The following is a 24,118-nucleotide window of genomic DNA, read 5'->3' on the forward strand; positions in this document are numbered from 1 at the left end:
GAGGAACCATAGGTGGTAAAGTAGCATAGAGCATAGTTTCTCCAAGAAGCTGGTGGGGAAACTGGGGACTTAGATGAAATAATCCCAGACTAGTACAAGAGGGTCTGTAATAAAATATTAAATGGAATTCAAACCCAAGTGTCAGAGCTTGCCACTTAATAGGAAATAACAATACATTGTATATAACAACAGAGCCTAGAGCCTGCCTCCTGGCAGCTTTGGCTGGGACAGAGAGGAAATTCACCCATTAGTTCTCAGTTCTTCCAGCCTCCTTGAAAAATGACTCAAGACAAGAAAGACAAGTCTACACTCCCTTAACAAGCCGCAACACAGCAGCGCACGGGTGTCTCAGCTGGAGCTGGAATGCGCCAGGCCTACGCATTCTCTTGCAACTCCTTGGGCCTGTGGGCAGCGCAAAGATTTGTTCTCACTTCCATTCTCAGGTAGAGAGAGGGTCACGTTGTTCTCCTTGATTCCCAAGTGGTGTAGATAAGCTCTTTAAGGCACAGCGACTCTGCTCAAGAAACCCAAATGAGAACTTTTTTTTTTTTTTTTTTTTTTTTAAGTAGGCTCCATGCCTGGTGTGGAACCCAGTGTGGGGCTTGAACTCATGACCCTGAGATCAAGACCTGAGCTGAGGAGTCAGACACTTAACTGACTGAGCTACGCAGGTGCCCCGAGAACTCCCTCTCTTGAGATCCTCAGTCCTTTTGTTTGGCTCTGCTTCCTTGGGAAGAATTCACAGGGCTGTGAGAGCAGTTGCCCTATGGGACCTAGTTAGGGACATTCTGTACTTAGGTATTCATCAGCTTTAGCCAAGGCTGTATTTCTTTTACCCCACCCCTAAGCACTAATCACTACCTAAACCAGTAACACCTGGTTGCCACAGAGAATTAGATTGTGTCAAAGCCCACAGTTGATGGGTAGGAGAAGAATCAATGAAACAAGATGGGATTGGGAGGGAGACAAACCATAAGTGACTCTTAATCTCACAAAACAAACTGAGGGTTCCTGGGGGGAGGGGGTTTGGGAGAAGGGGGTGGGATTGTGGACATTGGGGAGGGTATGTGCTTTGGTGAGTGCTGTGAAGTGTGTAAACCTGGTGATTCACAGACCTGTACCCCTGGGGATAAAAATATATGTTTATAAAAAATAAAAAATTTTAAAAAAAAAAAGAAAGAAAGAAAAAATAAATAAATAAATAAACAAACAAACAAAAAGCCCACAGTTGATATTCTTTCTGCAAGGCCCTAGCCGGCATCATACTAAGACCTTGGTTGGGATAAACCTTTTCCCTCTATCCTTGACAACCTATACTTCCATGCTTGCCTTTCTGTCTATATTGATGGGAGAATCAATAGTCAATTAATAGAAAAATATCAGGCATTTACTATGTATTTAGCTCTGGACAAAGCATGGGATCGGGAAAACGCTGGCAAGGCGAGAGTTCAAAGAAAAGTGAGATGGGGTGCCTGGGTGGCTCAGTCCATTAAGAATACAACTCTTGAGGTGCCTGGCTGGCTCAGTGGGTTAGGGCCTCTGCCTTCGGCTCAGGTCATGATCCCAGGATCCTGGGATTGAGCCCCACATCGGGATCTCTGCTCAGCAGGGAGCCTGCTTCCTCCTTTCTCTCTCTTTGCCTGCCTCTCTGCCTACTTGTGATCTCTGTCTGTCAAATAAATAAATAAAATTAAAAAAAAAAAAAAAAAAGGATCCAACTCTTGATCTCAGCTCAGGTCTTGATCTCAGGGTCATGAGTTCAAGCTGTGCATTGACCTCCCCACCAGGTGTGGAACCTACTAGAAAAAAAAAAAAAAAAAGAAAAGAAAAGTGAGGCATGGCCTGGTTTAGGGGGCTTAAAACCCTGAATGCCACACAGTAGTTTCTGAAACAGTGAAGGGCGATAGCACAGATGCTAAGTGCTATAGAATTTGGCAGGGAAAATGGGAGGGCAGAGAAGCAACCCTGGAAGTGAACAGAGGGCCCAGTATTACTGTTGTTGGGGCACCTAGGTGGCTCAGTTGGTTAAGCGTCTGCCTTCAGCTCAGGTCATGATCTCAGGGTCCTGAGATCGAGCCCCACAATGGGCTCCCACTCAGTGAGGAGTCTGCTTCTCCCTCTCCCTGCTACTCCCCTTGCTTGTGCTCTCTCTCTGTCAAATAAATAAATAAAATCTTTAAAAAAAAGGAAAAAAGAGTCACTGTTGTCAGGGGCATCTAGTCTCACCTCCCAAATACTCCTGCCAGCTTCTTCTGGCAAACCTGGGGGGTCAGTTCAGTAATGCAAGATGACCTGATGAGAAACAGATCAACATTTTGCTCATGGATTCACAGAAAGTCAATGTTTCCCTGATCATTTTGGAAGCAACAGGACTAGACTATGTTTTTCGTATAATATTTTATTTTCCAATAAAGAAAAGTAGAAAAACTAGAACAAGGAATATTTGGAAACTTCCTCTACATTCATCAATTTTGCTGTATATTTACTTGATCTCTTTCTACAGAGGCACCCTCCTCCCCACTAGAAAGGAAGTTGTAGACATCATCCCTAAAGCCGTCAGCATATATCTTCCAAGAAGTGTATTCTCCCACCTAATGTAATTAGAATGTAATTATCCCTCAGGAGAAATTCCACATTCGTGTACCATTTATATTCACTTTTCCCAATTGCCACACAACAATACCCTCTAGAGCTCTTATACAATCAAGGATTAGTCATTGCATTGGGCGTCTTTAATTGGCAACAGCACTCTACTCCCTTTTTTTGTCCTCTCATCTTGACATTTTTAAAGAGTGCAGCTGAGTCGTTTTGTAGAATGACCTACATTTTTTTTCTTTTCAAATTTTTAATTTAAACTCTAATTAGTTAACATACCATGCAATATTGGTTTCGGGAGCAGAATTCAGTGATTCATCACTTACATGTAACATACAGTGCTCCTCACGATAAATGCCTCCTTAGCACCCATCACTCATCTAGCCTGTCCCCCATCCACCTCGCTCCATCAACCCTCAGTTTGTTCTCTGTCATTAAGAGTCTCTAATGCTTTGTTTCCCTCTCTTTTTTCTTCCCCCACTTTCCCATATGTTCATCTGTTTTGTTTCTTAAATTCCACATATAAGTGAAATCCTGGGTATTTGTCTTTCTCTGACTGACCTATTTCACTTAGCCGAATACCCTCTAGCTCCATCAAGGCGTTGCAAATGGCAAGATATCATTCATTTTGATGGCAGAGTAATATTCCATTGTATAGATATACCACATCTTCTTTATCCATTCATCAGTTGATGGACATTTGGGCTTTTTCCGTCATTTGGCTGTTGTTCATAAAATTGCTATAAACATCAGGGTGTATGTACCCCTTTGAGTCTGTATTTTTGTATCTTTGTATCTTTTTGTATCTTTTGTATCTTTGATTAAATACCTAGTAATGCAATTACTGGGTCATAGGGTAGCTCTATTTTTAACTTTTTGAGGAAACTCCACACTGTTTTCCAGAGTATTCAGTTTGCATTCCCACCAACAATGTGAGGGGGTTCACCTTTCTTTGCATTCTTGCCAACACCTGTTGTTTCTTGTGGTGTTAATTTTAGCCATTCTGACAGGTGTGAGATGGTATCTCACCATGGTCTTGATTTGTATTTTTCTGACAATGGGTGATGTTGAGCATCTTTTCACGTGTAAAGATTTTTTTTAAAAAGTATTTTTAAGTAATCTCTACACCAAACGCGGGACTTGAACTCCAAGATCAGGAGCTGTATGTCTTACCAACTGAGCCAGCAAGCAGCCCCGGAATGACTCACAATTTGGGTTTGTCTGATTATTTCCTCCTGGTTGGATTCAGGTGCTATTTCTTTCTTTTTAAAAATTACTGAGGTAAAATATCTGTTCCACAACAGTAACCATTTTAACCACATTTAAGTGTACAATTCCGTGGCATTGAATACATTCAAAATATTGCACAACCATCACTACTGCCTATTTCCAGAATGTTTCCATCCACCCAAACAGAAATTCCATACCCATTAAACAATAACTTCCTATGTCCTCTACCCCCACCCAGCTCCTGGCAACCATCATTCTACTTTGGATCTCTATGAATTTGCCTATTCTAGGTATCTCATATAAAGAACATACAATTCTTGTCCTTTTGTGACTGGCTTATTTCACTTAGTGTGATGTCTTCAAGGTTCATCCATATTGTAGCCTTTGTCAGAAGGTCCTTCCTTTTTAAGGCTGAATAAGATTGCTTTGTATGTATACACCACGTTTTGTTTATCCACTCATCTGTTGACAGATGAATGGGTTTGCCTCTAACCTTAGGTTGTTGTGAATACTGAATACTATGAATACCAGTGTACAATTATCTGTTTGAGTCCCTGCTTTCAATTATTTGGGGTATATACCTGGGACTGGAATTGCTGGATCATATAGGAAGCCTATGTTTAACTTTTTGAAGAACCGCCATACTGTTTTCCATAGTGGCTGCACCATTTTACATCCTTACCAGCCTTCAGTTCTCATGTGGTCTCCAATCTCTCCACAACTTCACCAGTATGTTTTGTTTTGTTTTGTTTTAATAATAGCCATCCTAATAGGTGAGAAGTGGTATCTCAATGTGATTTTGTTTGTTTTTAGAGATTTATTCATTTATTTATTTGAGAGAGACAGAAAGAGCGAGCATGAGGAGGGAGGAGAGGGAGAGGGAGAAGTGGGCTCCCTGACGATCAGGGAACCTCACATGGGGCTCAATCCCAGGACCCCCAAGTCAGGATCCAAGCCAAAGGCAGATGTTTAACCAACTTACTGAGCCACCCACGTGTCCCCAATATGATTTTAATTGTATTTCCCAAATGACTAATAATGTTGAGTATCTTTTTATGTCTTCTTGGCCATTTGTGTATCTTCTTTGGAGAAATGACTATTCAAGCTGTTTGTCTGCATTTGAATTGTTTGTTGTTGTTGTTGTTGTTCTTTAAGTTCTAGAAGTTCTTTCATGTTTTGTATTTTAATCCCTTATTAGATATATGATTTGCCTATATTTTCTCCCATTCTGTGGGTTCTTTTTCACTCCTTTGATAGTATCCTTTGTACATAAGTTTTAATTCTGATGACGTCCAAATTGCATACTTTTCTTTTGTTGTCTATGCTTTCGGTGTCATATCCTAGAAGTCATTGCCAAATTCAATGTCATTAAGAGTTTCCCTTAGGTTTTCTTTTAAGAATTAGGTAGTTTTATCTCTTAAGTTTAGGTCTTTGATTCATTCTGCCTTAATTTTTGTATATGATGTAGATAAGGGTTCCATTTCATTCTTTGGCATGTGGAAATATCCTGTTTTTCTAGCACCATTTGTTGAAAAGACTGTCCTTTCCCCATTGAATAGTTTTGTACCCTTGACAAAAATCAATGATTTCTGGCTTATTATTTCTGACCCTGTTCCATTGGTCTATATGTCTGCTCTATTCCATTTTAAGAAGTAATATGGTTTCTTCTAAACTCTTATCCTTGTACCCACTCCATCAAGGGGGGAATAAGGAGGAAAAGTCTTAAGCACCAAAGGATTAAGTAACGAATGTTATGGTGCCCTGGATTTGAATGCTAGGAAGAATGCAACATTCTGGAGGTGCCCGATTTTCAGACTAGCATTCAAATTGTCAGTGTTGAGCAAGCATTTTGTTCTATTTTGAACCCATCCCTTGCTATCTTGGGCACAACCATTCTTTACATTTTTTCCCGTGTTACCAAACTTAGAGGACCCAAATACGCTTGCAAGTGATGCTGTTTTGAAATCCCACGTGATGGGAATGAGACTGATTCTGTGTGTGCATTCAGCCTTTAACTCATGAAAGAAGAATCGCTATTAGTCAGAGGTTCTTCATTGAGCACAATTTATGTGGGACACTGTAACACAAAATTTACATCCATTGTGGCTTCCAGTGCAATTAGGGAGGCAAAGTATATATATAAATGGATAATCATCTAGAGATGGGAAAGATGAAAAAGGAAATAGTCGCCCAAATCTCCAAATGTAGGATCTTTCCGGGATATTTAAAGAGGAAGAGTAAATTCTGTTTCAAGGGTTGAAGGGAAACAATATGGGGTATTAAGACGAAGGCAGATATGAATGAACTATCTGGGGACAGTGAGAAGGCCAGCCCAACTAGATCAGAGGGTGTGTGTGGGAGAGCAGTGGTGGATAAGTGGGGTGGGGCTAAATTATGTAGGGTTTTTAAATAACCAGACAGAAGAGTGTGCACTTGATTTAGTAAGACAATAGGATACCCTTAATAGTTCTTAAATGACATGATTAATTTTTAAAATAAAGGATGGTGGTACAGTTTTAGGTAGATTTGTTCAGGAGGGAATGTGGGGTAGGTTTTTAGAGAAGAGGAATTGATTCAGTTATCATAAGACTTCCCTGGAAAGAAAAGTAGATCTTTGCTCCAAGTCCAATGTCAGATTGAGGTGTGTTTCAGAACCCTTGTTAATTGAAATCCAGTGTTAGAAAATGCACTGGATCTAAAATCCTGTAAGATCTTGCCCAAGTTCAAGCAGACCCACTAATCTTTCGTGTTAATGGCCTAAAATTTCCACTCTGGGTTCTGGTTTGGTTTGGCGCTCTCCCCAGATTGCCTCACTAGGGTGCCATGTTTCCAAAGCTACCAAGCTATGGGCAGGGCTGTAATTTCAGTTTCCTCATTTTTACAAAAGATCAGGTTTTTCTAAAGCTCTTAGTGTATCAGCCAGAATTTGTGTTGAAAAGATACACAAAAACTGGGAACCACTGCGGTTGACTTTTAGCCCTTTCATCCCACCTGCATTCCCCTAAATGCTCAGCAGGACCTAGCACTTTCTCTCCACTCAGTGCTCTCCCTCAGCAGCCAAAGATTACCTGTTATGCACACAAGTGGTCCAAGCTGCTCTGTCCCAGAGAGGAATGTGGAGCCTTGCCAGTTGACATTTTGGGGGGGTCACAGGAAAAGAGAGGGTAAGCAGGAAGTGTTTCATGGGCTAGAATCATGGGATATGCAAGGACACCCCATGAACATTCCAGAGCTCAGTGCTAGACAATGGCATATGAGGAACCATTAGACTGATTTCCCCTGTGGTCAGAGGCTGGCTGCATTTTTATCCTTCCTCCCCTGCCTGAACACTCCCAACATTGGAATTTCTTCAGATGGCTACTGTGTGTGGTTTTCAACCAGGACAAACAAAAAAGAGAGAGAGAGAGAGAGAGATTTGTTTTCCTGTCTGCTTTTGGTCAATGGAATCTCTGATTCGACTTAACTGGTCATGCCTTGGACACCCGGCGGCTGGTTAGGACTTTAAGCCCTAAGCACACGGAACTAGCTTTACTGATTCCTTTCCATCGCCCGAATCAGAGTACAAACTTCATCCTACCCCTCACCCCCAGCGTCCCTTCAAACTATGGTAATTCTGCAGGTAATTCCCAGCTAATATTCTGCCCACAAATTGCTATTTCAGCTGAACTTCCCCATACTTGAGCATCCTTACCAAATATTTTGGGCTTCCTCATGGTCTAGTTACTTTCTCATCTGTACGCTTTTCTGATATAATTTTGAAGTGGTGAAAAATCTGCCCTCATTTTAAAAGGCATATAGTGGGCGCCTGGGTGGCTCAGTCAGTTAAGAGTCTGCCTTTGGCTCAGGTCATGATCCCAGGGTGCTGGTTGGGCTCCCTGCTCAGCGGGGAGTCCGTCTCCCTCTGCCCCTACCCTGGCTTGTGGGTGCTTGCGCACGCGCTCTCTTTCTCAAATAAATAATAAATAAAATGTTTAAATACATACATATACAAAGACATAAATACATAAACAAAGGGCATATAGTAAGCTCAGCTCCCCGCCCCCCAGGAGATATTGCAGAAATCTGGATTTATACTCCTTTATACCTAATTCCAGCCTTCCAGGACTTTCAGTATGGATTTCTCAAAACCTTTGTGCTTTGGTGTCTTGTTTTTCACCTTTTTTTTCCCCTAACTGAAAATGGGGTGAGGAGCAGGAGAAGGGATTGTGGATCACTGTGATTAAAAAACAAAACACACAGATGGCTCAAGGAGAATCCTGGCCCCTCCCATATCCAATCCCAGGGAGCAGGAAGTAGAAGCAACTCTCAGGTGAGTAAATTTGCAGATGCCCATGCATGTCCAGAACATTCCCCAAGGGTCATTAGAGACTGTCCAGCGGGGGCGTGGAAGCTATTCTTCCGTTTTGGTTTTCTTTCAAAACTTTCGTCCAGAGAGCATCCTGTTCTGTTATATACATCCCCAGCGCTTTCTCCAAATTGCTAAGTGGAGTACGAGACTCAAGTGCCTGACATTGGGTTAGAAATAGAAAATGAGCTGGCAAGACACTAGTCCCAAGCCTGGGATGGGCTGCTGCTGAGTCCTCCTCCACAAGCCCTCTGTACTTGGCCCTTCCTTCTTCCCCTCCACAGCCCCAGGGCTCAATCCTGTCCTTGTTCAACAGTTGAAGGCACTTTACGATATTTTCAAATATACCCTTGATCCCTGCACACATTTAAGAAGCAGCTGTTTTCCCTCCAGAACACTAAGCAGAAAGCCGACCCCCCCCTTCCTTCTCCCTATCTTCCCCAGGGCGGGGGGGTGGGGTGGGGTGGGGACTTGGTGGAGCTGGGACCTCTTTGTGGGGAGTCTGTGGCCAGAGGTGCACACACCAGCCTTTGAGAAGGAAAAAGCAGTGGGTTGGAAAGGCTATTGCATTTTGCAGGCTACAATTAATTAATTAATTAACTGGTTAATTAATTCACTAATTTGTTTTTATTTTATTTTTAAAATTTTTAAAATTATTGTTTTTAAAATTTCTTTTCAGTGTTCCAGAATTCATTGTTTATATCACTAACTAATTTTGAATTGAGCTCTACTCCCAACATGGGGCTTGAACTCATAACCCTGAGATCAAGAGTCACCTTGCAGGCTATACTTAGAAGCAGTTGTCCTGCTTGTAGAAAGCAGTGGCCCGCTCTAGCTATAATTATGTCCCTTTCTCTCTCTTCCTTCCTTCCGTTCTTTGTTTCTTTCTTTTTTAGTGACCTTCTTTCAGAAACTCGATTTTAAGGTGTTTACCATTTTCTGTAAAATGGAAAAAAAAAATGTTGCCTTACAGGCAGGTGGTCCCCAGTGCATTCTCAGTCTCCTGAGGAAGGAATGGGGAGCAGTTTGGTAAAACTTCACTTGATGTTGGAGTTACCGGAGGATAGGAACTGAGGTGAGGCTTTTGGGACGACAGAGTCAAGTTCTTGTTTTTATCACCTAGACATTGGTGGACTGATTCAGGATTCCTGGGTTCCCATTTTCCCCTTTATCAGACCCATGCTACGTCCATCCACGTAACAGCATGGTGACCAGGTTTGAATCCCACCCTACTGGTTGCAGGACCGGCTTACTAGTTATGCGAACTCGGGCAAGTTCCTTGATAACCGGATCTGCCTCCTAAGATTACCGTGAGCTTTAAGTGCAAGGTGGGTAGGCCAGGGACCAGCATATATCGTGGAAGCATTCCTGAGATTATGGGCTTTTTCCTCTCCTTGGCTGTAGCATGACGAAGTGCTTGTAACTGTCATGTCGGTCATTCTGCACTCCTGACAGGAAGAACATCCATTGTGTGCAAACACTCACTGCAAGTGTTGTTCTGAGGACCGGCAGAGGAAAGGAAAGATCTGGCTCCTACCCTCTGGGAGGGGAAGAGACTCCTCAGAGAGTTTCTCAGAGAATACGACTCACAAAGGGAAAGAATCTGCACCCAGCTTTCCCCTGTGGGAAATGTCAGGACATGGAGGCCTGTCAGAAGCTCTGGGACCGGGATCGTCAGCAGCGCCTGGGGAGCAAAGAAAGCTGTGGAGGTTATCTTCATACCTCGAGGCCTCCTTCTGGCACAGAATGTGAAAGAAGAGCGGGAAGAACAGACAGGACTGGGATTTGGCAGGGTTCCATGAGCAGCTGAGGAGCTCCGCCTCTAGGCCCCAAATCTGCCCCTAGGGGATTCAGGCTCCCCCTTCTGGGCCTAGCCCCACACTCAGAGCCCTGGTTCTGGGCACACTGGTGTGTCCTCCCTAGTGTGCGCGTGTGACGGGCCATGGCCATGCCCTTCCAGTCTTCCCCTGCCTCTCCTGAACCCCCGGCCCATTCTAGGCTTTATAATCAGAGTCCTCATTATTCTGCTTTGTCCATCCAAAGGCTACCCAATCTGTTAAGGTCCACTTCAATCTCATCTCCTCCCTGAAGCCTTCCCTGACCACCCAGCTCTCACTGCCCTAAGTTCCCTTGTAGTGGAAAGTTGAAATGTGGTTAATTACATTTGCCCCAAATATCTGAGCACCTGTTGGGTTGCAAGGCTCTGGGCGTGGATGTTGGGGAAGGTATGAAAGTAAAGGGCAGGATCGTCTTTTATCAAGAAGGTTAGACTCTAAGAGAATGGCCTGGAAAATCCCCATGTTGCTTTGCAGGTCTGTTTTTATTATTTAACTTAATAACAACAATAATAATAAACCATTGGGGGAATACTTGCTATGTGTCAATACTGTGCCAAGAGGCTTTCATGAACTATCTAATCCTTAATAGTTCTTCTGTAGGGGAAATGCTATTATTTGAGCCAGGCAGGCCGACTCTACTGTTTCCACTCCTCACACGCTGCCGTAATTTTCCCCATGTGTTTCACCTTTTCTGCTCAATGAGCATGAAACTCTTTGAGGCCAGGCACCTTGTCTCATCCTCCCTCAGCCCCTGCAGCACTAAACACACTGCTGGTTTTGGAGGTCAGCCGCACACGCCGCTGGTGAGTTGTCCGCCAGGATTCAGGGATGCCTCGGTGAGCAGGCCCGGCGGCGGCAGAGAGGAGAGATTGCCCTGGGTTTCATAGTTCCGGGCAGCAGAGCCAGAAAAATAGATGAGGAGTCCAGGGTCCACATACTGCTGGGGACCAACTCGCAGCTCACTCGCTGCCTCCAGGCCTAGACCAACATTACCACCGAGCCAGGCCTCTAGGTACTAGGTGGGCTTTATCTGAGGACCACTTTACAGCCTGCATGTAGGTCCATTAGGAACAGGCCCAGAAGGTTCATGGTTAATGATTACCAAGACCCGGAAGTCCCCAACATTGCCTAGAACTAAGAATGTCCTGTCTTGAGGACAGACTTGTATCATCTTCACATCTACAAGCCAACCTTAGGATTGCTTAGCATGTCTGCCGAGTTAGAGTGATTGTATGTCTGAGAGCAGGGGCACTTGAGGCACAAAAATATCCGTCCACATTCAAGGGGACAGATTCCTTGACATTTAATGAAAATCTTACTCCCGTTCTAGTTACTCATCTATCATGTTATCTCTTTCTTTCAGAGTTACTGATGGCCTAGATAGTATAATAAGCTATGCAGGGGAAAAAACAAAAAAACAAAAAAGGGACACCTGGGTGGATCAGTTCGTTAAGTGGCTGCCTTCGGCTCAGGTCAGGATCCCAAGGGTCCTGGGATCAAGGCCCATATCCTGCTCCTGGCTCAGCAGAGAGCCTGCTCTCCCTGCTTGTGCTCTCCCTCTCTGTTAAATGAATAAGTAAAATCTTAAAAAAAGAAAAAAAGAAGCTATGCAGAGGGTGCCCTGGTGGCTCAGTTGGTTAAGCATCTGCCTTCAGCTCAGGTCATAATCCCAGGGTCCTGGGATCGAATCCTACAATGGGCTCCCCACTCAGTGGGGAGTCTGCTTCTCCCACTCCCTCTGCTTGTGCGCTCTCTCTGTCTGTGTCAGATAAATAAATAAAATCTTAAAAAAGAAAAAAAAAAAAGAAGCTATTTAAGACTTAAGGGCGCACACCACAAAACTGGTTTCCCGCCCTCCAGCAGCTAATAATCTCATGAAGGAGATGATTTTAGCTCTATAAACACACGTATCTACAACACAAGTCATATGATGATTATCATATCAACCGTTTATTAATTGCTCACCCTTTGCTTCTATGCTAATAATGTTTTAGCAGATGTTATCACACTTAATCTTTATAACAAATCTAGATGTAATTATTCCCATTTTATGTATGATGGATAAAGCTCTGAGAGGCTGATTTGTAACAGAGCTATCATTCAAGCCAAGGTTTGTTGGACCCCAAAGTTGGCTTCTAACAGCTACGCTGTACCGCTCCTCTTGAAAGGTCCAGACAGTGAGTGCTAAGTGAAAACAGAGATAAGGTCACTTTGGCTCAGTTAACCAGAAGTCTTCTCCTCTAAATGATACTTCCCACTGCCATGGCCCAATCCTTTTTTTCCCTTCATTTTTTTCCCCTACCTAGCCTTCACAGTACTACCAAATTAATGTTTCTTTCTTTTCCTCTCTTTCTTTCTGTTCGTTCTTTTTCTTTTCCTTCCTTCCTTCTTTCTCCCTCTCATTCTTTCTTTTTTTTTTAAGTGGGAGAGGGGAACAGAGGGACAGAGTGAGAGAAAATCTTAAGCAGACTCCACTCTCAGGGCAAACCCAAGACGGGGCTTGATGCAGGACTCGATCTCACAACCCTGAGACGATGAGAGTTGGATGCTTAACTGACTGAGCCACCCAAAGCCTGACATGCAAGGTCTTCCACTGGCCAAGTATATCCTAACTTTCCAGCCTTTGCTTTTTCTACTTCTGTTCCCTATATTTTTGCCAAATAGAACTATTTGCTATTCAGCATATAGATCCACCACTATTGCTTCCAAGTTTCTTTCCATACCTTCCATCTAGAATGCCTTTTCCTCAGTTCGTGTCTCCAACTCTTACCCGTTCTTTAATGTCCAGTTTAAATGTCACTTGTTACATGACAGTTACCAAGTTTGGGATATATACAGATATAGATATAGATATAGATATCTATATCTATAGATATCGATATAGATATAATTTCCATGTATTATTTATGAGTCTTTTTTCCTCTACTAGAGAGCAAGTACTTTGAAAGCAGAATCCAAATCTCATTCATTCTTATATTTTCCCATATCCCAGTCCCTAGTATCCTAGTACTTCTTTATGTACCTAGAATATCTTTATTCTATATATCATATCCTCTATATCCTAATTAGATACAGTCTCCCATATCCTCCATGTCCTAACCTAATCAGAAGTCCATAAATATTTATTGGGTCAGTTAATTTTTTTAAAAAACTTTATTTATTTGACAGAGAGAGATCAGAAGTAGGCAGAACAGCAAGCAGAGAGAGAGGAGGAAGCAGGCTCTCTGCCAAGCAGAGAAACCGATGTGGGGCTTAATCCCAGGACCCTGAGATCACAACCTGAGCTGAAGGCAGAGGCCTAACCCACTGAGCCACCCAGGCACCCTGGATGAATTAATTGTTTAAATCGAAGGATAAACTAATTAAGTGGAAGGATTTGAATGTGTAGCACCTTCCTCTGCCAATCTTCTTTCGAAGTACCCATACCCTTACAGAAGCTGTGAAGATAGAGAGCTATAGTTTAGAGTCCTAGAAAGCCAAGATAGAATTGAACCTGGTAGGGTAAGAGTCTAGAGAACAATGGATCATTTGCATGCTACATTGTAGAGGAAAAGGACAGGACATAGAGTTCAGGGTGGCGGGTAGAGGAAGGGCTGTAATAGCAATGAATTTCTTTCTTTGAAATATTGTCCAACATCCTGGTATTTGGGGAATCTGCCTCCTTTGTCTGGTGCAAACTGTGGCATTCTAGCCAAGCCTAGCAGCGGGGACTCTCACTGGTGGACCTGTTGCTTCCCTGCCCCCAACCCCTACCCCTACCCAGCCCCTCCAGATGTATTGCCCTCCCTGTCATCCCAGAGCAAGTGTTAGGTGCAAACTAAGGCTAAGGTTGGACCCCCTTGGGCCAACTGAGCTTGGGCTCAAGTTGTGTAAAACCCATTGGACTTTCAGAATCAGAATCACATTTTAGGTGAATGGAAAAATCTTCCTTGATTTTGGCTTGCTTGTTCAGGGATTCACAGGACAGAGCAGGCTGGGCAGCCGACCTCAGCAGGATGCCTTAGACAAGGCATCTGCACAAAGGATGGGAAGGCAGAAAGACAGTCGCACCACCACGGAGAGGGGGCAGGAGGGGTGGAAGAGATGAGAGCAGCTTTCCGTTTCAAGGACTACAAGTCTGCAGGTCCAGAGTTCCTAGATAGGCACTTGTAAAAATGGCCCTGTCAGGAGGGATTCTTGACTCTTAGGTAGTCTCTGTTCCCAAGCCCCTTTTATGGTTCCATTCACCTTATTCCAGCTTCCCAGGGGAGCTAGTGCCGAGATGAGGTCTACATGAGCCACGCTCTGCCTTAGAGCTCGCAGCCTTTTTCTGAACCAGTCTTCCCGAGTCTAAGGAGCCTGTAATAGCAACTGGGAGATGGGACACTCAGAGGTCCCATTAAATGTCTGGTGAGACTTTTAGAACTCTGATCTATAGAAAGCTAAGAGAAGGTAAAATTAAACTTATTGAAAGCAACCCACACAAGAGCAGAATTTCCTGACCTGAAGTCTCCAAATCCCAAAGATGTCTGTGGTGAATTCAGGGTGTGGGGGACCCACTGAAGTGGTGTGTAAAATTATATATGTTATGAAAAAAAAATTATATATGTATGTATAGGTGTGGCTGCCTTTGTTTCTGGAACCAGGGCCTGTAACCTTTATCACATTCTTAAAGGGTCTGTGACCTCCTGAAGTTAAACAAAACAAAACAGCACATTTTTCTAGAGAATAAAGGTGGGAACTGGGTGTCAGGGGAATTTGGAGGACATTCCAACTCCTCCCACTTCCCATGTGATGCAAACATGTGTGCGCTGGGAAACAGTGACAAATACAGGGAAGTGACAGGTCACTTAAAAAAAAAAAAAAAAAGCCCTTCAGGCTGATAGAATCCTGAGGTCTGTCCTTCTCTTCTTAAATGATACGACTTACGTAGCTGTCCCTCCTCTCTTTCATTTTGTCTTCGCTGCCACGGGATTACCTGTTCTAGAGAATGCTGTTTGTTCAAGGGCATTGAGCCTAGAAGGGGAGGCCTCGTTTGTTGGGCTGGCATGAAGAGCCACGGTCTGGGCAAGGTTGAATGTGTCCTTCACCTGTTCTAGTGGAAGCCAAACTTGTCAAGCCTGTACCCCTTTAAAACTTCTAAAACATTTGTGGATTCCTCCGGGTAATTGTAATTGTACTTTCAGTATCCCTGAATGAAAAACTGCACGCTGATAAAAAGCAACAGTGTGGGTGATATTCCTTTAAATACGTATTTTTAAAAATGACAGGAGCATCTCTGTGTGTTTGAAAAACAGCTCAGCACTTACATGCGAGATGAATTATTTATCGCGTCTATAGGCAATGATCGGGAAGCCTCTGGATTCCGGAACCCCTCACTGTGGACCTCCTGAGGACCTTCTCCTCTTCCCTCAAAGAGGGAGTCCCTGGTCTCATTTAAGCTCTTCGCTTTATAGATGAGGACACTGTGGTCTGAAAATATGAGTCTCCCAGTGAGGCGGGTGGAGCTCATTCGAGACCTTCCTTACTGCCACTGGAGGTCTTTGCAGGAGGCCTGTGAGGCCACAGAATGTTCTCAGAGCCTCCAGTCTCCCACTGGCCCTGGAACTCTCCTCTCCAACATCCATACCTCCACGCCCTCCCCTCACTAAGAGGGCCACCTCTCCAAAGGGCACCTGAGGGAAGGAAGGACCCTGGCCCTCTGACAGGACTGCGTTGCTGCCATCAGGCACCCGAGCAAACTGTAGAATGGACCCTTTCGTGCGGTTTGCCATTAAATCAAGCAATCAGATTCTCCCCCTGCTTACCTGTGGAAGACGCTTTATTCCTTTCCGATTAGCAGACCTGAGAAACCATCAGACAAGAGAGTCAACTGAGGGGCACCAGGCCTTGGCAACAAACATAATGGCTGCCACTGGAGTGACTGAGCCACCCAGACAGGTTAAGCCCTGCCTCATGTGGTCCTTACCACACGCCTGTATTATTCTCATCCTCATTTGACAGATGAGGAGACTGAGGCTTGGAGAGGTAAATGGCAACACCACACACTTTCTAAGGGCTTCAGGGATGGGATTCAAAGCCAAGCCAAAAGCCAGAGCCTACAGGGGTAACCTCTATGCAGCACTCTGTTACGCCAGGCTGACTGGTCCCAGGATTCTTGGGTCCTCCTTAGGAGTAAATGATATTTTGACCCCTTTACTCAAGGAATCATTCTAAAGCCAGTCATAGTTACCCAGTAATGCAGAAGCCCTTCTCTTCCAAAACTGGGAACCTCTTTGCCACATCCTCTAGGGACCCAGATGGACTCCATAAACAGTGCTCATCCATGAGAACAGAGGCACTTGATCTTTAAAGTTCTGATTCTAGGGCACCTGGGTGGCTCAACTGGTTAGGCAACTGCCTTTGGCTCAGGTCATGATGCCAGAGTCCTGGGATTGAGTCCCTGATAGGGCTCCCTGCTCTGCAGAGAGTCTGCTTCTCCCTCTGACCTACTCCCCTCTCCTGCTCTCTCTCACTTTCTCTCTTAAATAAATAAATGAGATCTTTAAAAATAAAATAAAATAAAATCCTAATTCTAGCTCACAGCTCCTGCACAGAGGAGGTCAGAAAGGGTGAGTTCCTAGGCTTGTTCCCACCTCCGCCCAGGCTGTGCTCCACCCGGAAGTGCTCCCTGACAGATCCACTCACCAACTAAGGCCTCCAGGCTGACTCAAAGATTTCCCTGGTCCACGAAGTTCTTCAGAACTATATGAATCCACGCTGATTTGTCTCATTCTTTCTGGAGGAATTTTCTCTTTGGCCTAATTGCAGCTTCTGCCTTTTGTCTGTTTTGACTCGTGGAAGAGCCTTAGCCCCCAGCAAGCTCCCTGAAAGCAGAAGCCAAACATATTCAGTGTCGCCTGCCCCCAAGCACCCAGCACACGGTAGGACTGCTTGTCAGTACTTCCTACATGGAAGGCCATGGTCCTGAGAACTTCCTTCCTCCTGGACCATTCATTCTGGCTACAGCTCCTCTCCAAAGACATTGCTGGCTTCCCACCCCCTACCTAATTCCCCTGAGGCTCATGACCTTTGAAAGTGCTGGGATTTGTTTTGCTGCCCTCATCAGAAAGAAGCCTGACTTTTTCTGAGAATCTTTTTGTCTTTGGGGCCCAAGGGGCATGGCCTGGAAGACGTGAGACCAGTTTTTCTGCACCTGAGCAGGGCTCTCCTTGAGCTCTAAGAGGCCATTCAAGGCTTCGGCAGCTCGGACTTTTAAAATCACCTGAGTCCAGACAGGGGGTTAAAAAGGCAAGAATCAGAGGAAGGTGTGTGAGTTTTCTTCTCCGCTCGTGTCTCTTTCTCAAGGGCTCTTCTTAACTAAGTGTGTTTGCCTTTCGCTATTCTGGGAGGCTGAGAGCCTCTTTTTGTCTGTAGACTGAGACAGAATGTCTGAAGCAAGAGGAAATCGAGCTCCTGACCCAATCCCCCCACCGCGGTGGAGCCCAGCGCTCCGGCGAGGTGATGAGGCGCTGTCCTGACTGATCTTCACTGGGTCAACTAGGACAGCTCGCTGAAGCCTCCTGGCCGTTGAGCCAGCCATACCCCTCTCTCAACCTCAGTTTCTTCAGCTGTAAAATGGAGGGGCTGGGCATTGATCACTGAATCCCTTCCTGCCCTGAATCATCACTGCCTTCTAAACTTTTTCCTCCCAACCTCTACCCCCACTCTGCCACTGACTTCCCACAGGACTTTGAACCACACAGTGGTCAGGGCTGCACCTTGGCCTTGCCCAGCTAGGAGTTCTATAGGTTGAGATAGTCCTATTGACAGAACAGGACTGCTGCCATCCAGTGTCCTGGCAAACTGCAGAAGGGAACAAGGGGGTCTTTTAGGCAGTTCGACATTAAATCAAGAAATCATAGCGTCCCCTACTTACCTTTGGAAATGCTTGGTCCCTTTCAGATAACCAGTGTACTATTTTCCACTGAATAATTTTACTAACAATAATATCTGAATTTTTTACCCGTCCTTTACAGTTTATGAAATGGTTTTATATCTGTGATCTCTCTCTCCTTTTTTAAAAAAGATTTTGTTTATTTATTTATTTGAGAGAGAGAGGGAGAGCAGGGGGAGTGGCAGAGGAAGAGGGAGAAGTAGGCTCCACACTGAACACACAACCCTGAGATCATGACCTGAACCAAAATCAGGAGTCGGAAGCCCAACCGACTGAGCCACCCAGACAACCCAGCAATTGCTCTCTTTTTAAAAATGTTATTTTTAAGTAATCAATACAGCCTATGTGGGGCTCAAACTCAGAACCCCAAGATCAAGAGTCTGCATACTCCAATGACTGAGCCAGCCAGGCACCTCCCTACAATTCATTTTTAAATTCTCACCGACAACTCCACATAAAAGACAGGGATTATCATTCCTATTTTGCAGACCAGGTAAATGGAATGATTTACCTAAATTATTCAACCAGAATGACAAAGCTGAGAATGAATGTCCTACAGAGAAACCACAGGCCCCTAGAAGCCAGGAGCAAATGCAGACCTGTTTAAGGATGTTTACCTTACCACGATAGGACTCAGTGTGAACATGTGAAGGAGAAATATCTGTAATATAGAAAATATATGCAAATGATATGTAAATCTGCCTCTGGAGATTTTGAACCAAGAGTTTGCTTGGTGCTTTGCAAAGGAACACAAGAGCAGTAGTTCGATTCCTTCCCGTGAGCAAGAACCAGAGAAAGTAGAGGAGATGGTGACCGGATAGAGGGTATTGGGTGATTTCCAGCCTGCTTTTTCTTCCTTCTGATAGTTTTTGTTGTGGAGGCAGAGGGTGGGAAAGGAGGTAAGGAAAGGAGAAAAGAGCTCCTTATGTTTGGCCCCATCCCCTTTTCAGGTCACAGCTCCTGCTCAGAGCTAGGCAGGATGCGAGAGCCCTCTTGAGACCCAAGCTCCCTTCCTGCAGCCCCAGGGCCTCCCCCTTGGGGGAGGGCAGTGATGAAAGTGCACAGTGGGAGGGAGACGCAGGCTGTAATCTCTCCCACACGGTCCCACCTCTCTGAATCATGTAGGTCATGCCCTACTGCGCTCTGAGGCTCCTGGTGGAAAGTGGCAGAGTGTAATTATTCTCTCCAGAAAGGGAAGGCTTTGGAAATGGTACCCAAATTCAGCAAGATCATCACCCCTCAACTGGGCAAAGGAAAATGAGGTGATCCTTAAGGAGGTACAGCGAGAGCTTTGTACCTACAGCATGGTCCAGTCTGGAGAGGTCAATCTGCTGTGCCTTGGACACCTCTCCTGTCACTTTATAGCCTGTCCCCTGGGCTGGGTCAGAAAGTACAGCTCCCCCGAAGCAAGAAAGGCACCAGGTCAGGCAGGAAAAGCAGTTCATTTGGGCTATCCAAGGAAGACTCACAGATCAGAATCCAGGGCCCTGTCGACAGCATTTCTCAGAAAAGGAAACCACTTGGTCTGCGCTCACCAAAGCTGAGGCACTTTGGACAAATTCTCTCATTTGAGCCTCACATCATCTCTGTAAGAGGGGAACTATTCTGAGCCTCATTTCATGGGGGATCAAGGTCACACGGCTAGCTGATGGCAGGTCCAGGGTTCATGCACAAGGGTTCCGCACCCTTGATCAGAGCATGACACTATCTCTACCAGGGCTCTGGGTGCAGACGGAGGTGCATGAGACCTCTGAATGGCAATGCCCAGAGAAACAGCGCTCAGGGTGCTGGGGAAGCAAAGGCCCAGGCTTTGGGTGACCAAGGCCTCTGGAGAGCAAGTGACTTCAGATCAACTTGTGAGGGAGCAGCCCTTTCCCAGGAAGCTGGGCCCTGGGCCGGCTGCCCCACGGTCATTGCCTAACCTCTGTGGCTAAACAAAGAGAGCTGAGGTGAGGAAATCAGAACATCCTGTGGAAGGAGCAGAGAACAGAAAACACACTGACGCCATGGGGCCGGGGGTGCCCAGGGGCCAGGGAACCCTGTGAGCCTGGCTGAGGGCCCTGGGGTGGGAGCCGCCTCGCTTGGCCAGCCGTGGGAGCCTCCACTGGCAATAACCACCTTGGAGAGCTCAGGGAACCGTGAGAAACTGGTCCTTTTATCCCAAGGAGCTTGAGAGCTTCACAGAACCTCTTAATTACAAGCCCAGGAAGAAAGGGAGGAAAACGTTGCTTTGGCCGAGACACTTGCCTCATCAGCTATTGTGAATGCAGGGCTGGGAGGCCAGGAGAGGTGCAGAGAGGCAGGCATCAGCAAGAGGGTGGCTCAGCCCAGGGCCAGAGCTTTCATCTGAGGGAAGAAGCCTGCAAAGCCTCAGCCAGAGACAGTGTGCTCTGACCGCTGCGTACTCTCCCCCGGGGTCTTTCCGCTGATGTCCTCTTAGTTTGTGCCAGTGCCCACCACGACAGCCTTGATCGCCCCACAGCAGAGGGTGACTATACCCTTTTAATGAAATGCAGGCAATTTCAGCATCCAGCATGCCAGAGACTTGCAGCGTTTATTCTGGAAAGTAAAGTTTTTTTTTTTTTTAATTTTTTTTTTTATGGAAGTGTTGAATCTTTTTATTGCATACCCAAAACTAATGTAACATTGTCTGTTAACGAAATAGAATAAAAATTAAAAGTTTAGTAAAAAACAAAAGCGACAACAACAACAACAACAAAACAAAGCCAGTAGGTAATTGTAATGAGCTGTCATGGGAGAGAACCATGGAGAGAAATAATCCTTTAGACCACCTCTTCAGTGGACTGACAGGAACAGCTTCCCGGCATTGTGGGAGCAGGGCTGCACTTTGTTCAATGATTCCACTGTTTTCCCATTTGAGGTACCATCTGTCACTCACAGAAAGAGTCTTCCTGCCAGAACCACATACATACTGATATCTTTTTCCCCCTCAATGTCCCTTAACCTCAGCTGATACACTTTAGCATCTTCCCACTTCCCCCACCCCATGCACCAGTGCACATTATCTCTGCTGCCAAATACTACAGACCTCCTCAAAATTCATCTGAAACCTTAAGATTTCCCTGGTAGAATCCATACTCTCCCACTTCTACCTTGCATCTAAAGCAATCTCTTTGGGTTACTTGAGCTTAAAGGATTTGTAATCCTTTATTCGCCTAACTAGGAACACTGGTCTCTAGAATCAGGTCATCTAAGGGCTGCTGTAAGGAAGCGTGTTCCATTTCGGACAAAGCTTATAGGTATGAGAAAGGAGATCATTAAGCAGTTTCCTTGTATCACGCAGAAGTTTGGCTTCTAATTTATGAGCTGGTGTATAGTCCCGTTTCATAAATCCCCGCTCTTGGCATCTTGGCGTCCTGCCTATTTGAAGAGGGGGTGGGAGTGCCTTTCCTGATGAAACCCGTAGCGCTGTCCTTGTCATTGTCCCTCGGACCGGAGCAATCACGTGTTTCACTGTAATGATAAGAGCACCATGCAAATGTTTTCTGGCATTCCATCCCTTGAAAACCTTATGCTGCTCTCACCCAAGGGTCTGGACATTTACCTCCCAAGATCAAGACCCCCCAGCCTACATACGTTCCTTTTTTCCTTCATGCCATCTATAATTAATCAGCACAATGCAAAAAATCTTGAGGGATAAACCATAGAGAGCTGAGCAATTTATAGGTATGCAGTCTGGTTATTCTGGGCATGTTGACAGTTAATCCCAATGACCAGGTTATTACCATTGCCTCCTGGCTTTCCTCCTCTACCTTCTATTCCTGGTGAGGTCCACCTCTGCTCTTGCAGCTTTTTTGTTTGCCTGCCTTTCTTCAATCTAGGCCAGGCAACCAGTAAGGATAGCAGGGTGGTCTTGGTTTCCCACCCTCAGAAATTTCCTGGGACATCTGGGTGGCTCAGTCGGTTAAACGTCTGCCTTTGGCTCGGGTCACAATCTCAGGGTCCTGAGATAGATCCCCACATCAGCCTTACTGCTCAGCGGGAAGCCTGCTTCTCCCTCTCCCTCTGTACCTCCCCCTGCTCACGCGAGCGCGCTCTCTCTCTCCTCCCCTTTCTTTCAAATAAATAAATAAAATCGAAAGAAAGAAAGAAAGAAAGAAAGAAAGAAAGAAAGAAAGAGAAAGAAAGAAAGAAAGAAAGAAAGAAAGAAAGAAAGAAAGAAAGATCTCCTTGAATCAATCCTTTACCTTCCAAAGAAATTCCTCTGCTCCCAACAAATTCTCATTAGGTCTTTCTAACCAGTTGAGCATTAGCCCATTGAAAATCCTCCTTTCTGAAGCCCTTCACAGTAAATAAAATCCCCTGTAACCTACACCCTCTCTCTCAGAGAACATCTTCCATCCTCTTGTCCCACATGCTCTAGCCAGCACCATCTCTCTGCCAGTCAGCAGGATCTTCTCTTGCCTGTTGGTCGACCCTGAAATGGGTACAGGAAGTCACGTGAGGTGCATTTCCGGTGCTGGGGGTGGGGGCGGCGTGCAGCCCATGGGGTGACGGGCTCTCACGTAGCCCTCGGTGATAGCCTATGTACACGCTGTAGTCGTGGGATGAACCGGGTGCTTCAGGAGACCTGAGAAAGATAAATTTAGCCTATGGGGCTGAGGAAGACTTCCCAGTTGAGTTGGGCTTAAAAGAGTAGGTAGAATTTCTTCAAGCAGAGAAAAGAACGGGAAGCAGTATGGCCTTTGTGCGGGTAGAGTCTGTCCTTTAAAAAAATCATGCTCCTGGGGTACCTGGGTGGCTCAGTGGGTTAAAGCCTCTGCCTTTGGCTCGGGTCATGATCTCAGGGTCCTGGGATCAAGCCCCACATCAGTCTCTGCTCAGCAGGGAGCCTGCTTCCTCCTCTCTCTCTCTGCCTGCCTTTCTGCCTACTTGTGATCTCTCTCTGTCAAAGAAATAAATAAAATCTTAAAAAAACCATGCTCCTTTGGAAAAATACGACATGTTCCCATTGATTCCTCTGGTCCCTGAGATTTGAGGAAACTTCCTAGGGGGCCTGCACTTTTCCTCTGAGAATCTCTCGTTCATTGGAAGTAAGAGCTAACTACAGATTATTGTTTCTACAGTCCACAACAGATCAGGGGTTTCCCTGCACGGCCCCTGGTACACAGTCACATAACCGTGCTCTCTCGATTCTTCAGGGAGACCGTGGAATTGTGGAATCTTTCTGGAGTCCTGGCAGGGCCTCTGCAGGCACTGTCGGGGATGTGAACTTGTACACTAAGGGGAAAAGGTCAAGACCTCAGGCTTGCTTATGTTTTCCACAGCCTCTCCAGGCCTGGCAGCTTCCTCATCTGTGCATGACAGCTGTTTGTTTTCTAGAGGGTGCTGACCATGCATGCCACCCGGCATGTGAAGACACAGTCCTGCCCTCAGGCCTTTGGGAACCAGAGCTAGAGACTCAGCTCTGGGTGCAAACACAGCTTGAAAAGCAGACAGGCTGAGCCCGAAGGTGTGAGGCCTTTGTTCCCTCCTGAGAGAAAAAAAAACGAGCTGGCTAGACAAATTCTCTGAAGAAGGGAGCACACAGGGATACCCAAGAGCTCCCTTTGTGGAGGATAAGAGGGGAGGCTGGAATCCCGTTAGTGTCCAGGCACTAAAGAATGCCTAGGGATGGAGAAGGGCAACACAAGCCTGAGGCAAGTGGGAAACAGATGGAGGCCAGCAGTGAGGGAGGACCGGCCCCACAGGGGAAATGAGAGGCCACCCGGTGAGAGGAGTGCCATCTGCCAAGCCTCCCTTGGCCCCACAGGCCTCATCCGGCATACTGCCCCTCCCCACCTAGGGCCAGGGGCTCACAGCCCCACACCCACACAGATCTAAATCAACCCCTGCTGAGCAGGTGCCCATGGAGAAAGCTGGAAAGGAAAGGCCAAAAGAACTGGTAAAGATGAAACTTCAGGAGGCAGTATGGAGCCATGTAAAAGACACAGGGCTTTGACCCAGACCAGCCAGGATTCTTTCCTTCCCTAGTTCCATTCCTACCAGCTGTGTGTCTTTGGCCAGCTGATTAGTCCTTCATAACTTCACTTTCCTCTCTGGAAAATGGCGCCCTGTAGGGTTTCAGTGGCATAGCAGTAAAGTGTCATACACAAGTGCCGGGTACACGGTAGAGGTACACTCGTTACTCCTTCCATGGAAGAGAAGATGTTCATTCTTTAAAATCCACAGTGA

At 45.6% G+C, this 24,118-nt stretch overlaps 1 protein-coding gene and 1 long non-coding RNA gene across 5 annotated transcripts in view; both read left to right on the forward strand.

The window, feature by feature from the left end:
- NINJ2 (ninjurin 2) overlaps positions 1-24,118 on the forward strand; it is a 78,394-nt gene that overhangs the window by 14,667 nt on the left and 39,609 nt on the right. The gene's annotated exons all lie outside the window — the stretch shown is intronic.
- On the forward strand, positions 1,017-17,073 carry LOC131838379 (uncharacterized). Its single transcript, XR_009356581.1, has 3 exons — positions 1,017-8,134; positions 9,144-9,245; positions 9,626-17,073. It is a non-coding gene; the product is annotated as an uncharacterized LOC131838379 (long non-coding RNA).

This window comes from Mustela lutreola, chromosome 8 (genome assembly GCF_030435805.1).
Source record: "Mustela lutreola isolate mMusLut2 chromosome 8, mMusLut2.pri, whole genome shotgun sequence".
Lineage (NCBI taxonomy): Eukaryota > Metazoa > Chordata > Mammalia > Carnivora > Mustelidae > Mustela > Mustela lutreola.